The sequence below is a fragment of the Astatotilapia calliptera genome, chromosome 18, assembly GCF_964374335.1.
Source record: "Astatotilapia calliptera chromosome 18, fAstCal68.1, whole genome shotgun sequence".
NCBI lineage: Eukaryota > Metazoa > Chordata > Actinopteri > Cichliformes > Cichlidae > Astatotilapia > Astatotilapia calliptera.
In genome coordinates, this window is record NC_137439.1 from 35,796,488 (window position 1) to 35,811,160 (window position 14,673).

Sequence of the window (14,673 nt, forward strand, 5' to 3'; positions counted from 1 at the left end):
TTATTTTAGAAAGACAAATTGGTGTCACAGATCACATTGAGTCGTTTGGCACCCAACACATTTACAATGCCCCAGAAGGAATGTGTCTTAGCAAAGAATTCCATGAAGCTTAGAGCTTGTGATTTTAAGGGGGCTCGTCCGGGATTTGAACCCGGGACCTCTCGCACCCTAAGCGAGAATCATACGCCTAGACCAACGAGCCACAGGAAGCCTCCGTTTAAGTCTGCAACTCTGAAGGGATAGACTTAAATCGGCCTTCAAATTCAAGCAGGAATGGTGTTAAGCTCTCTTCAGTATTCATTTTTGTACCTTCAGGACTTTGCTACTGACAAGCTCCAACAGCGATGACTCCAGAGGGACTGCACACAGTGAATGAGAAAAAAGGGTTCCCAGTCATCCACGTCATGGTAGTCTGATGAGCTTTGAAAGAAAGCAGCTGGAATTCTCTAAGTGCCTTGAAGACCTTTCACCTCTCCTCTGAGAACCTTCGTTAGATCTAAAACTAAACGTTGGAGAGTCCCAGGTATTTAAACCCCAGAGGGGGTTGTCTTTACCAGGGTCGTTGAGCAACTATGAAACACATCACATGAGCCAAGGGGTGGAAAAAAGGCGTGGGTGATTATCAGCAGAGGTTTCAGGTGAAACCATTATGAGACCTTCACATATGTAGTTTAACGTCTTTACACCGAAATTGAATGGCCTCAATTTCGATCAGACTTTGTGATCTCTAATAGCCCTTTTCCACTTGCACCTACCTAGCTTGGCTTAACTTGACTCAGCCCGATCTTTAAAGTTTCCATTAGGTGATAGTACCTGGTAACAGGTATATTTTAGTACCTGCCCAGTAAGGTTTCCAAGGCAATCTCAAAATGTGACATATACAGATTGCGTGGGAGGGACTGTGCAGTCAATGGCATGACTCAATGGGTCATGAGAGTGACTCCTTCACAAAATCAAAAACGTTATTTTAGAAAGACAAATTGGTGTGACAGATCACATTGAGTCGTTTGGCACCCAACACATTTAAAATGACCCAGAAGGAATGTGTCTTACCAAAGAATTCCATGAAGGTAAGAAGTTGTGATTTTAAGGGGACTCGTCCGGGATTTGAACCCGGGACCTCTCGCACCCGAAGCGAGAATCATACGCCTAGACCAACGAGCCACAGGTAGCATGTGCTTAACGCTTCAACTCTGAAAGGATAGACTTATATCGGCCTTCAAATTCAAGCAGGAATGGTGTTAAGCTCTCTTCAGTATTCATTTTTGTACCTTCAGGACTTTGCTACTGACAAGCTCCAACAGCGATGACTCCAGAGGGACTGCACACAGTGAATGAGAAAAAAGGGTTCCCAGTCATCCAGGTCATGGTAGTCTGATGAGCTTTGAAAGAAAGCAGCTGGAATTCTCTAAGTGCCTTGAAGACCTTTCACCTCTCCTCTGAGAACCTTCGTTAGATCTAAAACTAAACGTTGGAGAGTCCCAGGTATTTAAAACCCAGAGTGGGTTGTCTTTATCAGGGTCGTTGAACAACTATGAAACACATCACATGAGCCAAGGGGTGGAAAAAAGGCGTGGGTGATTATCAGCAGAGGTTTCAGGTGAAACCATTATGAGACCTTCACATATGTAGTTTAACGTCTTTACACCGAAATTGAATGGCCTCAATTTCGATCAGACTTTGTGATCTCTAATAGCCCTTTTCCACTTGCACCTACATAGCTTGGCTTAACTTGACTCAGCCCGATCTTTAAAGTTTCCATTAGGTGATAGTACCTGGTAACCGGTATATTTTAGTACCTGCCCAGTAAGGTTTCCAAGGCAATCTCAAAATGTGACATATACAGATTGCGTGGCAGGGACTGTGCAGTCAATGGCATGACTCAATGGGTCATGAGAGTGACTCCTTCACAAAATCAAAAACGTTATTTTAGAAAGACAAATTGGTGTCACACATCACATTGAAAGGTTTGGCACACAACACATTTACAATGCCCCAGAAGGAATGTGTCTTACCAAAGAATTCCATGAAGCTAAGATCTTGTGATTTTAAGGGGGCTCGTCCTGGATTTGAACCCGGGACATCTCGCACCCAAAGCGAGAATCATACGCCTAGACCAACGAGCCACAGGAAGCCTGCGTTTAAGTCTGCAACTCTGAAAGGATAGACTTAAATCGGCCTTCAAATTCAAGCAGGAATGTTTTTAAGCTCTCTTCAGTATTCATTTTTGTACCTTCAGGCCTTTGCTACTGACAAGCTCCAACAGGGATGACTCCAGAGGGACTGCACACAGTGAATGAGAAAAAAGGGTTCCCAGTCATCCACGTCATGGTAGTCTGATGAGCTTTGAAAGAAAGCAGCTGGAATTCTCTAAGTGCCTTGAAGACCTTTCACCTCTCCTCTGAGAACCTTCGTTAGATCTAAAACTAAACGTTGGAGAGTCCCAGGTATTTAAAACCCAGAGCGGGTAGTCTTTACCAGGGTCGTTGACCAACTATGAAACACATCACATGAGCCAAGGGTGGAAAAAAGGCGTGGGTAATTATCAGCAGAGGTTTCAGGTGAAACCATTATGAGACCTTCACATATGTAGTTTAACGTCTTTACACCGAAATTGAATGGCCTCAATTTCGATCAGACTTTGTGATCTCTAATAGCCCTTTTCCACTTGCACCTACCTAGCTTGGCTTAACTTGACTCAGCTCGATCTTTAGAGTTTCCATTAGGTGATAGTACCTGGTTACAGGTATTTTTTTAGTACCTGCCCAGTAAGGTTTCCAAGGCAATCTCAAAATGTGACATATACAGATTGCGTGGCAGGGACTGTGCAGTCAATGGCATCACTCAATGAGTCATGAGAGTGACTCTTTCACAAAATCAAAAAGGTTATTTTAGAAAGACAAATTGGTGTCACAGATCACATTGAAAGGTTTGGCACACAACACATTTACAATGTCCCAGAAGGAATGTGTCTTAGCAAAGAATTCCATGAAGCTTAGAGCTTGTGATTTTAAGGGGGCTCGTCCGGGATTTGAACCCGGGACCTCTCGCACCCTAAGCGAGAATCATACGCCTAGACCAACGAGCCACAGGAAGCCTCCTTTTAAGCGATGACTCCAGAGGGACTGCACACAGTGAATGAGAAAAAAGGGTTCCCAGTCATCCACGTCATGGTAGTCTGATGAGCTTTGAAAGAAAGCAGCTGGAATTCTCTAAGTGCCTTGAAGACCTTTCACCTCTCCTCTGAGAACCTTCGTTAGATCTAAAACTAAACGTTGGAGAGTCCCAGGTATTTAAACCCCAGAGGGGGTTGTCTTTACCAGGGTCGTTGAACAACTATGAAACACATCACATGAGCCAAGGGGTGGAAAAAAGGCGTGGGTGATTATCAGCAGAGGTTTCAGGTGAAACCATTATGAGACCTTCACATATGTAGTTTAACGTCTTTACACCGAAATTGAATGGCCTCAATTTCGATCAGACTTTGTGATCTCTAATAGCCCTTTTCCACTTGCACCTACCTAGCTTGGCTTAACTTGACTCAGCCTGATCTTTAAAGTTTCCATTAGGTGATAGTACCTGGTAACAGGTATATTTTAGTACCTGCCCAGTAAGGTTTCCAAGGCAATCTCAAAATGTGACATATACAGATTGCGTGGGAGGGACTGTGCAGTCAATGGCATCACTCAATGGGTCATGAGAGTGACTCTTTCACAAAATCAAAAACGTTATTTTAGAAAGACAAATTGGTGTCACAGATCACATTGAGTCGTTCGGCACCCAACACATTTAAAATGACCCAGAAGGAATGTGTCTTACCAAAGAATTCCATGAAGGTAAGAAGTTGTGATTTTAAGGGGGCTCGTCCGGGATTTGAACCCGGGACCTCTCGCACCCGAAGCGAGAATCATACGCCTAGACCAACGAGCCACAGGTAGCATGTGCTTAACGCTTCAACTCTGAAAGGATAGACTTATATCGGCCTTCAAATTCAAGCAGGAATGGTGTTAAGCTCTCTTCAGTATTCATTTTTGTACCTTCAGGCCTTTGCTACTGACAAGCTCCAACAGGGATGACTCCAGAGGGACTGCACACAGTGAATGAGAAAAAAGGGTTCCCAGTCATCCACGTCATGGTAGTCTGATGAGCTTTGAAAGAAAGCAGCTGGAATTCTCTAAGTGCCTTGAAGACCTTTCACCTCTCCTCTGAGAACCTTCGTTAGATCTAAAACTAAACGTTGGAGAGTCCCAGGTATTTAAAACCCAGAGTGGGTTGTCTTTATCAGGGTCGTTGAACAACTATGAAACACATCACATGAGCCAAGGGGTGGAAAAAAGGCGTGGGTGATTATCAGCAGAGGTTTCAGGTGAAACCATTATGAGACCTTCACATATGTAGTTTAACGTCTTTACACCGAAATTGAATGGCCTCAATTTCGGTCAGACTTTGTGATCTCTAATAGCCCTTTTCCACTTGCACCTACCTAGCTTGGCTTAACTTGACTCAGCCCGATCTTTAAAGTTTCCATTAGGTGATAGTACCTGGTAACAGGTATATTTTAGTACCTGCCCAGTAAGGTTTCCAAGGCAATCTCAAAATGTGACATATACAGATTGCGTGGCAGGGACTGTGCAGTCAATGGCATCACTCAATGGGTCATGAGAGTGACTCCTTCACAAAATCAAAAACGTTATTTTAGAAAGACAAATTGGTGTCACACATCACATTGAAAGGTTTGGCACACAACACATTTACAATGCCCCAGAAGGAATGTGTCTTACCAAAGAATTCCATGAAGCTAAGAGCTTGTGATTTTAAGGGGGCTCGTCCGGGATTTGAACCCGGGACCTCTCGCACCCAAAGCGAGAATCATACGCCTAGACCAACGAGCCACAGGAAGCTTCTGTTTAAGTCTGCAACTCTGAAAGGATAGACTTAAATCGGCCTTCAAATTCAAGCAGGAATGTTTTTAAGCTCTCTTCAGTATTCATTTTTGTACCTTCAGGCCTTTGCTACTGACAAGCTCCAACAGGGATGACTCCAGAGGGACTGCACACAGTGAATGAGAAAAAAGGGTTCCCAGTCATCCACGTCATGGTAGTCTGATGAGCTTTGAAAGAAAGCAGCTGGAATTCTCTAAGTGCCTTGAAGACCTTTCACCTCTCCTCTGAGAACCTTCGTTAGATCTAAAACTAAACGTTGGAGAGTCCCAGGTATTTAAAACCCAGAGCGGGTAGTCTTTACCAGGGTCGTTGACCAACTATGAAACACATCACATGAGCCAAGGGTGGAAAAAAGGCGTGGGTGATTATCAGCAGAGGTTTCAGGTGAAACCATTATGAGACCTTCACATATGTAGTTTAACGTCTTTACACCGAAATTGAATGGCCTCAATTTCGATCAGACTTTGTGATCTCTAATAGCCCTTTTCCACTTGCACCTACCTAGCTTGGCTTAACTTGACTCAGCTCGATCTTTAGAGTTTCCATTAGGTGATAGTACCTGGTTACAGGTATTTTTTTAGTACCTGCCCAGTAAGGTTTCCAAGGCAATCTCAAAATGTGACATATACAGATTGCGTGGCAGGGACTGTGCAGTCAATGGCATCACTCAATGAGTCATGAGAGTGACTCTTTCACAAAATCAAAAAGGTTATTTTAGAAAGACAAATTGGTGTCACAGATCACATTGAAAGGTTTGGCACACAACACATTTACAATGTCCCAGAAGGAATGTGTCTTAGCAAAGAATTCCATGAAGCTTAGAGCTTGTGATTTTAAGGGGGCTCGTCCGGGATTTGAACCCGGGACCTCTCGCACCCTACGCGAGAATCATACGCCTAGACCAACGAGCCACAGGAAGCCTGCGTTTAAGTCTGCAACTCTGAAAGGATAGACTTAAATCGGCCTTCAAATTCAAGCAGGAATGTTTTTAAGCTCTCTTCAGTATTCATTTTTGTACCTTCAGGCCTTTGCTACTGACAAGCTCCAACAGGGATGACTCCAGAGGGACTGCACACAGTGAATGAGAAAAAAGGGTTCCCAGTCATCCACGTCATGGTAGTCTGATGAGCTTTGAAAGAAAGCAGCTGGAATTCTCTAAGTGCCTTGAAGACCTTTCACCTCTCCTCTGAGAACCTTCGTTAGATCTAAAACTAAACGTTGGAGAGTCCCAGGTATTTAAAACCCAGAGCGGGTAGTCTTTACCAGGGTCGTTGACCAACTATGAAACACATCACATGAGCCAAGGGTGGAAAAAAGGCGTGGGTAATTATCAGCAGAGGTTTCAGGTGAAACCATTATGAGACCTTCACATATGTAGTTTAACGTCTTTACACCGAAATTGAATGGCCTCAATTTCGATCAGACTTTGTGATCTCTAATAGCCCTTTTCCACTTGCACCTACCTAGCTTGGCTTAACTTGACTCAGCTCGATCTTTAGAGTTTCCATTAGGTGATAGTACCTGGTTACAGGTATTTTTTTAGTACCTGCCCAGTAAGGTTTCCAAGGCAATCTCAAAATGTGACATATACAGATTGCGTGGCAGGGACTGTGCAGTCAATGGCATCACTCAATGAGTCATGAGAGTGACTCTTTCACAAAATCAAAAAGGTTATTTTAGAAAGACAAATTGGTGTCACAGATCACATTGAAAGGTTTGGCACACAACACATTTACAATGTCCCAGAAGGAATGTGTCTTAGCAAAGAATTCCATGAAGCTTAGAGCTTGTGATTTTAAGGGGGCTCGTCCGGGATTTCAACCCGGGACCTCTCGCACCCTAAGCGAGAATCATACGCCTGGACCAACGAGCCACAGGAAGCCTCCGTTTAAGCAATGACTCCAGAGGGACTGCACACAGTGAATGAGAAAAAAGGGTTCCCAGTCATCCACGTCATGGTAGTCTGATGAGCTTTGAAAGAAAGCAGCTGGAATTCTCTAAGTGCCTTGAAGACCTTTCACCTCTCCTCTGAGAACCTTCGTTAGATCTAAAACTAAACGTTGGAGAGTCCCAGGTATTTAAAACCCAGAGCGGGTAGTCTTTACCAGGGTCGTTGACCAACTATGAAACACATCACATGAGCCAAGGGTGGAAAAAAGGCGTGGGTAATTATCAGCAGAGGTTTCAGGTGAAACCATTATGAGACCTTCACATATGTAGTTTAACGTCTTTACACCGAAATTGAATGGCCTCAATTTCGATCAGACTTTGTGATCTCTAATAGCCCTTTTCCACTTGCACCTACCTAGCTTGGCTTAACTTGACTCAGCTCGATCTTTAGAGTTTCCATTAGGTGATAGTACCTGGTTACAGGTATTTTTTTAGTACCTGCCCAGTAAGGTTTCCAAGGCAATCTCAAAATGTGACATATACAGATTGCGTGGCAGGGACTGTGCAGTCAATGGCATCACTCAATGAGTCATGAGAGTGACTCTTTCACAAAATCAAAAAGGTTATTTTAGAAAGACAAATTGGTGTCACAGATCACATTGAAAGGTTTGGCACACAACACATTTACAATGTCCCAGAAGGAATGTGTCTTAGCAAAGAATTCCATGAAGCTTAGAGCTTGTGATTTTAAGGGGGCTCGTCCGGGATTTCAACCCGGGACCTCTCGCACCCTAAGCGAGAATCATACGCCTAGACCAACGAGCCACAGGAAGCCTCCTTTTAAGCGATGACTCCAGAGGGACTGCACACAGTGAATGAGAAAAAAGGGTTCCCAGTCATCCACGTCATGGTAGTCTGATGAGCTTTGAAAGAAAGCAGCTGGAATTCTCTAAGTGCCTTGAAGACCTTTCACCTCTCCTCTGAGAACCTTCGTTAGATCTAAAACTAAACGTTGGAGAGTCCCAGGTATTTAAACCCCAGAGGGGGTTGTCTTTACCAGGGTCGTTGAACAACTATGAAACACATCACATGAGCCAAGGGTGGAAAAAAGGCGTGGGTGATTATCAGCAGAGGTTTCAGGTGAAACCATTATGAGACCTTCACATATGTAGTTTAACGTCTTTACACCGAAATTGAATGGCCTCAATTTCGATCAGACTTTGTGATCTCTAATAGCCCTTTTCCACTTGCACCTACCTAGCTTGGCTTAACTTGACTCAGCCTGATCTTTAAAGTTTCCATTAGGTGATAGTACCTGGTAACAGGTATATTTTAGTACCTGCCCAGTAAGGTTTCCAAGGCAATCTCAAAATGTGACATATACAGATTGCGTGGGAGGGACTGTGCAGTCAATGGCATCACTCAATGGGTCATGAGAGTGACTCTTTCACAAAATCAAAAACGTTATTTTAGAAAGACAAATTGGTGTCACAGATCACATTGAGTCGTTTGGCACCCAACACATTTAAAATGACCCAGAAGGAATGTGTCTTACCAAAGAATTCCATGAAGGTAAGAAGTTGTGATTTTAAGGGGGCTCGTCCGGGATTTGAACCCGGGACCTCTCGCACCCGAAGCGAGAATCATACGCCTAGACCAACGAGCCACAGGTAGCATGTGCTTAACGCTTCAACTCTGAAAGGATAGACTTATATCGGCCTTCAAATTCAAGCAGGAATGGTGTTAAGCTCTCTTCAGTATTCATTTTTGTACCTTCAGGCCTTTGCTACTGACAAGCTCCAACAGGGATGACTCCAGAGGGACTGCACACAGTGAATGAGAAAAAAGGGTTCCCAGTCATCCACGTCATGGTAGTCTGATGAGCTTTGAAAGAAAGCAGCTGGAATTCTCTAAGTGCCTTGAAGACCTTTCACCTCTCCTCTGAGAACCTTCGTTAGATCTAAAACTAAACGTTGGAGAGTCCCAGGTATTTAAAACCCAGAGTGGGTTGTCTTTATCAGGGTCGTTGAACAACTATGAAACACATCACATGAGCCAAGGGGTGGAAAAAAGGCGTGGGTGATTATCAGCAGAGGTTTCAGGTGAAACCATTATGAGACCTTCACATATGTAGTTTAACGTCTTTACACCGAAATTGAATGGCCTCAATTTCGGTCAGACTTTGTGATCTCTAATAGCCCTTTTCCACTTGCACCTACCTAGCTTGGCTTAACTTGACTCAGCCCGATCTTTAAAGTTTCCATTAGGTGATAGTACCTGGTAACAGGTATATTTTAGTACCTGCCCAGTAAGGTTTCCAAGGCAATCTCAAAATGTGACATATACAGATTGCGTGGCAGGGACTGTGCAGTCAATGGCATCACTCAATGGGTCATGAGAGTGACTCCTTCACAAAATCAAAAACGTTATTTTAGAAAGACAAATTGGTGTCACACATCACATTGAAAGGTTTGGCACACAACACATTTACAATGCCCCAGAAGGAATGTGTCTTACCAAAGAATTCCATGAAGCTAAGAGCTTGTGATTTTAAGGGGGCTCGTCCGGGATTTGAACCCGGGACCTCTCGCACCCAAAGCGAGAATCATACGCCTAGACCAACGAGCCACAGGAAGCCTGCGTTTAAGTCTGCAACTCTGAAAGGATAGACTTAAATCGGCCTTCAAATTCAAGCAGGAATGTTTTTAAGCTCTCTTCAGTATTCATTTTTGTACCTTCAGGCCTTTGCTACTGACAAGCTCCAACAGGGATGACTCCAGAGGGACTGCACACAGTGAATGAGAAAAAAGGGTTCCCAGTCATCCACGTCATGGTAGTCTGATGAGCTTTGAAAGAAAGCAGCTGGAATTCTCTAAGTGCCTTGAAGACCTTTCACCTCTCCTCTGAGAACCTTCGTTAGATCTAAAACTAAACGTTGGAGAGTCCCAGGTATTTAAAACCCAGAGCGGGTAGTCTTTACCAGGGTCGTTGACCAACTATGAAACACATCACATGAGCCAAGGGTGGAAAAAAGGCGTGGGTAATTATCAGCAGAGGTTTCAGGTGAAACCATTATGAGACCTTCACATATGTAGTTTAACGTCTTTACACCGAAATTGAATGGCCTCAATTTCGATCAGACTTTGTGATCTCTAATAGCCCTTTTCCACTTGCACCTACCTAGCTTGGCTTAACTTGACTCAGCTCGATCTTTAGAGTTTCCATTAGGTGATAGTACCTGGTTACAGGTATTTTTTTAGTACCTGCCCAGTAAGGTTTCCAAGGCAATCTCAAAATGTGACATATACAGATTGCGTGGCAGGGACTGTGCAGTCAATGGCATCACTCAATGAGTCATGAGAGTGACTCTTTCACAAAATCAAAAAGGTTATTTTAGAAAGACAAATTGGTGTCACAGATCACATTGAAAGGTTTGGCACACAACACATTTACAATGTCCCAGAAGGAATGTGTCTTAGCAAAGAATTCCATGAAGCTTAGAGCTTGTGATTTTAAGGGGGCTCGTCCGGGATTTGAACCCGGGACCTCTCGCACCCTAAGCGAGAATCATACGCCTAGACCAACGAGCCACAGGAAGCCTCCGTTTAAGCGATGACTCCAGAGGGACTGCACACAGTGAATGAGAAAAAAGGGTTCCCAGTCATCCACGTCATGGTAGTCTGATGAGCTTTGAAAGAAAGCAGCTGGAATTCTCTAAGTGCCTTGAAGACCTTTCACCTCTCCTCTGAGAACCTTCGTTAGATCTAAAACTAAACGTTGGAGAGTCCCAGGTATTTAAACCCCAGAGGGGGTTGTCTTTACCAGGGTCGTTGAACAACTATGAAACACATCACATGAGCCAAGGGGTGGAAAAAAGGCGTGGGTGATTATCAGCAGAGGTTTCAGGTGAAACCATTATGAGACCTTCACATATGTAGTTTAACGTCTTTACACCGAAATTGAATGGCCTCAATTTCGATCAGACTTTGTGATCTCTAATAGCCCTTTTCCACTTGCACCTACCTAGCTTGGCTTAACTTGACTCAGCCCGATCTTTAAAGTTTCCATTAGGTGATAGTACCTGGTAACAGGTATATTTTAGTACCTGCCCAGTAAGGTTTCCAAGGCAATCTCAAAATGTGACATATACAGATTGCGTGGGAGGGACTGTGCAGTCAATGGCATCACTCAATGGGTCATGAGAGTGACTCCTTCACAAAATCAAAAACGTTATTTTAGAAAGACAAATTGGTGTCACAGATCACATTGAGTCGTTTGGCACCCAACACATTTAAAATGACCCAGAAGGAATGTGTCTTACCAAAGAATTCCATGAAGGTAAGAAGTTGTGATTTTAAGGGGGCTCGTCCGGGATTTGAACCCGGGACCTCTCGCACCCTAAGCGAGAATCATACGCCTAGACCAACGAGCCACAGGTAGCATGTGCTTAACACTTCAACTCTGAAAGGATAGACTTATATCAGCCTTCAAATTCAAGCAGGAATGGTGTTAAGCTCTCTTCAGTATTCATTTTTGTACCTTCAGGCCTTTGCTACTGACAAGCTCCAACAGGGATGACTCCAGAGGGACTGCACACAGTGAATGAGAAAAAAGGGTTCCCAGTCATCCACGTCATGGTAGTCTGATGAGCTTTGAAAGAAAGCAGCTGGAATTCTCTAAGTGCCTTGAAGACCTTTCACCTCTCCTCTGAGAACCTTCGTTAGATCTAAAACTAAACGTTGGAGAGTCCCAGGTATTTAAACCCCAGAGGGGGTTGTCTTTACCAGGGTCGTTGAACAACTATGAAACACATCACATGAGCCAAGGGGTGGAAAAAAGGCGTGGGTGATTATCAGCAGAGGTTTCAGGTGAAACCATTATGAGACCTTCACATATGTAGTTTAACGTCTTTACACCGAAATTGAATGGCCTCAATTTCGATCAGACTTTGTGATCTCTAATAGCCCTTTTCCACTTGCACCTACCTAGCTTGGCTTAACTTGACTCAGCTCGATCTTTAGAGTTTCCATTAGGTGATAGTACCTGGTTACAGGTATTTTTTTAGTACCTGCCCAGTAAGGTTTCCAAGGCAATCTCAAAATGTGACATATACAGATTGCGTGGCAGGGACTGTGCAGTCAATGGCATCACTCAATGAGTCATGAGAGTGACTCTTTCACAAAATCAAAAAGGTTATTTTAGAAAGACAAATTGGTGTCACAGATCACATTGAAAGGTTTGGCACACAACACATTTACAATGTCCCAGAAGGAATGTGTCTTACCAAAGAATTCCATGAAGCTTAGAGCTTGTGATTTTAAGGGGGCTCGTCCGGGATTTGAACCCGGGACCTCTCGCACCCAAAGCGAGAATCATACGCCTAGACCAACGAGCCACAGGAAGCCTGCGTTTAAGTCTGCAACTCTGAAAGGATAGACTTATATCGGCCTTCAAATTCAAGCAGGAATGGTGTTAAGCTCTCTTCAGTATTCATTTTTGTACCTTCAGGACTTTGCTACTGACAAGCTCCAACAGGGATGACTCCAGAGGGACTGCACACAGTGAATGAGAAAAAAGGGTTCCCAGTCATCCACGTCATGGTAGTCTGATGAGCTTTGAAAGAAAGCAGCTGGAATTCTCTAAGTGCCTTGAAGACCTTTCACCTCTCCTCTGAGAACCTTCGTTAGATCTAAAACTAAACGTTGGAGAGTCCCAGGTATTTAAACCCCAGAGCGGGTTGTCTTTACCAGGGTCGTTGACCAACTATGAAACACATCACATGAGCCAAGGGGTGGAAAAAAGGCGTGGGTGATAATCAGCAGAGGTTTCAGGTGAAACCATTATGAGACCTTCACATATGTAGTTTAACGTCTTTACACCGAAATTGAATGGCCTCAATTTCGATCAGACTTTGTGATCTCTAATAGCCCTTTTCCACTTGCACCTACCTAGCTTGGCTTAACTTGACTCAGCCCGATCTTTAAAGTTTCCATTAGGTGATAGTACCTGGTAACAGGTATATTTTAGTACCTGCCCAGTAAGGTTTCCAAGGCAATCTCAAAATGTGACATATACAGATTGCGTGGGAGGGACTGTGCAGTCAATGGCATCACTCAATGGGTCATGAGAGTGATTCCTTCACAAAATCAAAAACGTTATTTTAGAAAGACAAATTGGTGTCACAGATCACATTGAGTCGTTTGGCACCCAACACATTTAAAATGACCCAGAAGGAATGTGTCTTACCAAAGAATTCCATGAAGGTAAGAAGTTGTGATTTTAAGGGGGCTCGTCCGGGATTTGAACCCGGGACCTCTCGCACCCGAAGCGAGAATCATACGCCTAGACCAACGAGCCACAGGTAGCATGTGCTTAACGCTTCAACTCTGAAAGGATAGACTTATATCGGCCTTCAAATTCAAGCAGGAATGGTGTTAAGCTCTCTTCAGTATTCATTTTTGTACCTTCAGGCCTTTGCTACTGACAAGCTCCAACAGGGATGACTCCAGAGGGACTGCACACAGTGAATGAGAAAAAAGGGTTCCCAGTCATCCACGTCATGGTAGTCTGATGAGCTTTGAAAGAAAGCAGCTGGAATTCTCTAAGTGCCTTGAAGACCTTTCACCTCTCCTCTGAGAACCTTCGTTAGATCTAAAACTAAACGTTGGAGAGTCCCAGGTATTTAAAACCCAGAGTGGGTTGTCTTTATCAGGGTCGTTGAACAACTATGAAACACATCACATGAGCCAAGGGGTGGAAAAAAGGCGTGGGTGATTATCAGCAGAGGTTTCAGGTGAAACCATTATGAGACCTTCACATATGTAGTTTAACGTCTTTACACCGAAATTGAATGGCCTCAATTTCGATCAGACTTTGTGATCTCTAATAGCCCTTTTCCACTTGCACCTACCTAGCTTGGCTTAACTTGACTCAGCCCGATCTTTAAAGTTTCCATTAGGTGATAGTACCTGGTAACAGGTATATTTTAGTACCTGCCCAGTAAGGTTTCCAAGGCAATCTCAAAATGTGACATATACAGATTGCGTGGCAGGGACTGTGCAGTCAATGGCATCACTCAATGGGTCATGAGAGTGACTCCTTCACAAAATCAAAAACGTTATTTTAGAAAGACAAATTGGTGTCACACATCACATTGAAAGGTTTGGCACACAACACATTTACAATGCCCCAGAAGGAATGTGTTTTACCAAAGAATTCCATGAAGCTAAGAGCTTGTGATTTTAAGGGGGCTCGTCCAGGATTTGAACCCGGGACCTCTCGCACCCAAAGCGAGAATCATACGCCTAGACCAACGAGCCACAGGAAGCCTGCGTTTAAGTCTGCAACTCTGAAAGGATAGACTTAAATCGGCCTTCAAATTCAAGCAGGAATGTTTTTAAGCTCTCTTCAGTATTCATTTTTGTACCTTCAGGCCTTTGCTACTGACAAGCTCCAACAGGGATGACTCCAGAGGGACTGCACACAGTGAATGAGAAAAAAGGGTTCCCAGTCATCCACGTCATGGTAGTCTGATGAGCTTTGAAAGAAAGCAGCTGGAATTCTCTAAGTGCCTTGAAGACCTTTCACCTCTCCTCTGAGAACCTTCGTTAGATCTAAAACTAAACGTTGGAGAGTCCCAGGTATTTAAAACCCAGAGGGGGTTGTCTTTACCAGGGTCGTTGACCAACTATGAAACACATCACATGAGCCAAGGGTGGAAAAAAGGCGTGGGTAATTATCAGCAGAGGTTTCAGGTGAAACCATTATGAGACCTTCACATATGTAGTTTAACGTCTTTACACCGAAATTGAATGGCCTCAATTTCGATCAGACTTTGTGA

General features: G+C 43.8%; 11 non-coding genes across 11 annotated transcripts; all 11 read right to left on the minus strand.

Annotated features, from left to right (window-relative positions):
• Window positions 1-130: 130 nt before the first annotated feature.
• Window positions 131-202, minus strand: trnap-ugg (transfer RNA proline (anticodon UGG)). The gene has a single exon. It is a non-coding gene; the product is annotated as a tRNA-Pro (tRNA).
• Window positions 203-1,092: 890 nt separating this feature from the next.
• trnap-cgg (transfer RNA proline (anticodon CGG)) lies at window positions 1,093-1,164 on the minus strand. The gene has a single exon. It is a non-coding gene; the product is annotated as a tRNA-Pro (tRNA).
• Window positions 1,165-3,016: 1,852 nt separating this feature from the next.
• trnap-agg (transfer RNA proline (anticodon AGG)) lies at window positions 3,017-3,088 on the minus strand. Its single transcript has one exon. It is a non-coding gene; the product is annotated as a tRNA-Pro (tRNA).
• A 770-nt stretch (window positions 3,089-3,858) lies between these two features.
• trnap-cgg (transfer RNA proline (anticodon CGG)) lies at window positions 3,859-3,930 on the minus strand. The gene has a single exon. It is a non-coding gene; the product is annotated as a tRNA-Pro (tRNA).
• An 890-nt stretch (window positions 3,931-4,820) lies between these two features.
• Window positions 4,821-4,892, minus strand: trnap-ugg (transfer RNA proline (anticodon UGG)). The gene has a single exon. It is a non-coding gene; the product is annotated as a tRNA-Pro (tRNA).
• Window positions 4,893-8,427: 3,535 nt separating this feature from the next.
• trnap-cgg (transfer RNA proline (anticodon CGG)) lies at window positions 8,428-8,499 on the minus strand. The gene has a single exon. It is a non-coding gene; the product is annotated as a tRNA-Pro (tRNA).
• Window positions 8,500-9,389: 890 nt separating this feature from the next.
• On the minus strand, window positions 9,390-9,461 carry trnap-ugg (transfer RNA proline (anticodon UGG)). Its single transcript has one exon. It is a non-coding gene; the product is annotated as a tRNA-Pro (tRNA).
• Window positions 9,462-10,351: 890 nt separating this feature from the next.
• trnap-agg (transfer RNA proline (anticodon AGG)) lies at window positions 10,352-10,423 on the minus strand. Its single transcript has one exon. It is a non-coding gene; the product is annotated as a tRNA-Pro (tRNA).
• Window positions 10,424-11,193: 770 nt separating this feature from the next.
• Window positions 11,194-11,265, minus strand: trnap-agg (transfer RNA proline (anticodon AGG)). Its single transcript has one exon. It is a non-coding gene; the product is annotated as a tRNA-Pro (tRNA).
• An 891-nt stretch (window positions 11,266-12,156) lies between these two features.
• On the minus strand, window positions 12,157-12,228 carry trnap-ugg (transfer RNA proline (anticodon UGG)). Its single transcript has one exon. It is a non-coding gene; the product is annotated as a tRNA-Pro (tRNA).
• An 890-nt stretch (window positions 12,229-13,118) lies between these two features.
• On the minus strand, window positions 13,119-13,190 carry trnap-cgg (transfer RNA proline (anticodon CGG)). The gene has a single exon. It is a non-coding gene; the product is annotated as a tRNA-Pro (tRNA).
• Between the last annotated feature and the right edge of the window lie 1,483 nt (window positions 13,191-14,673).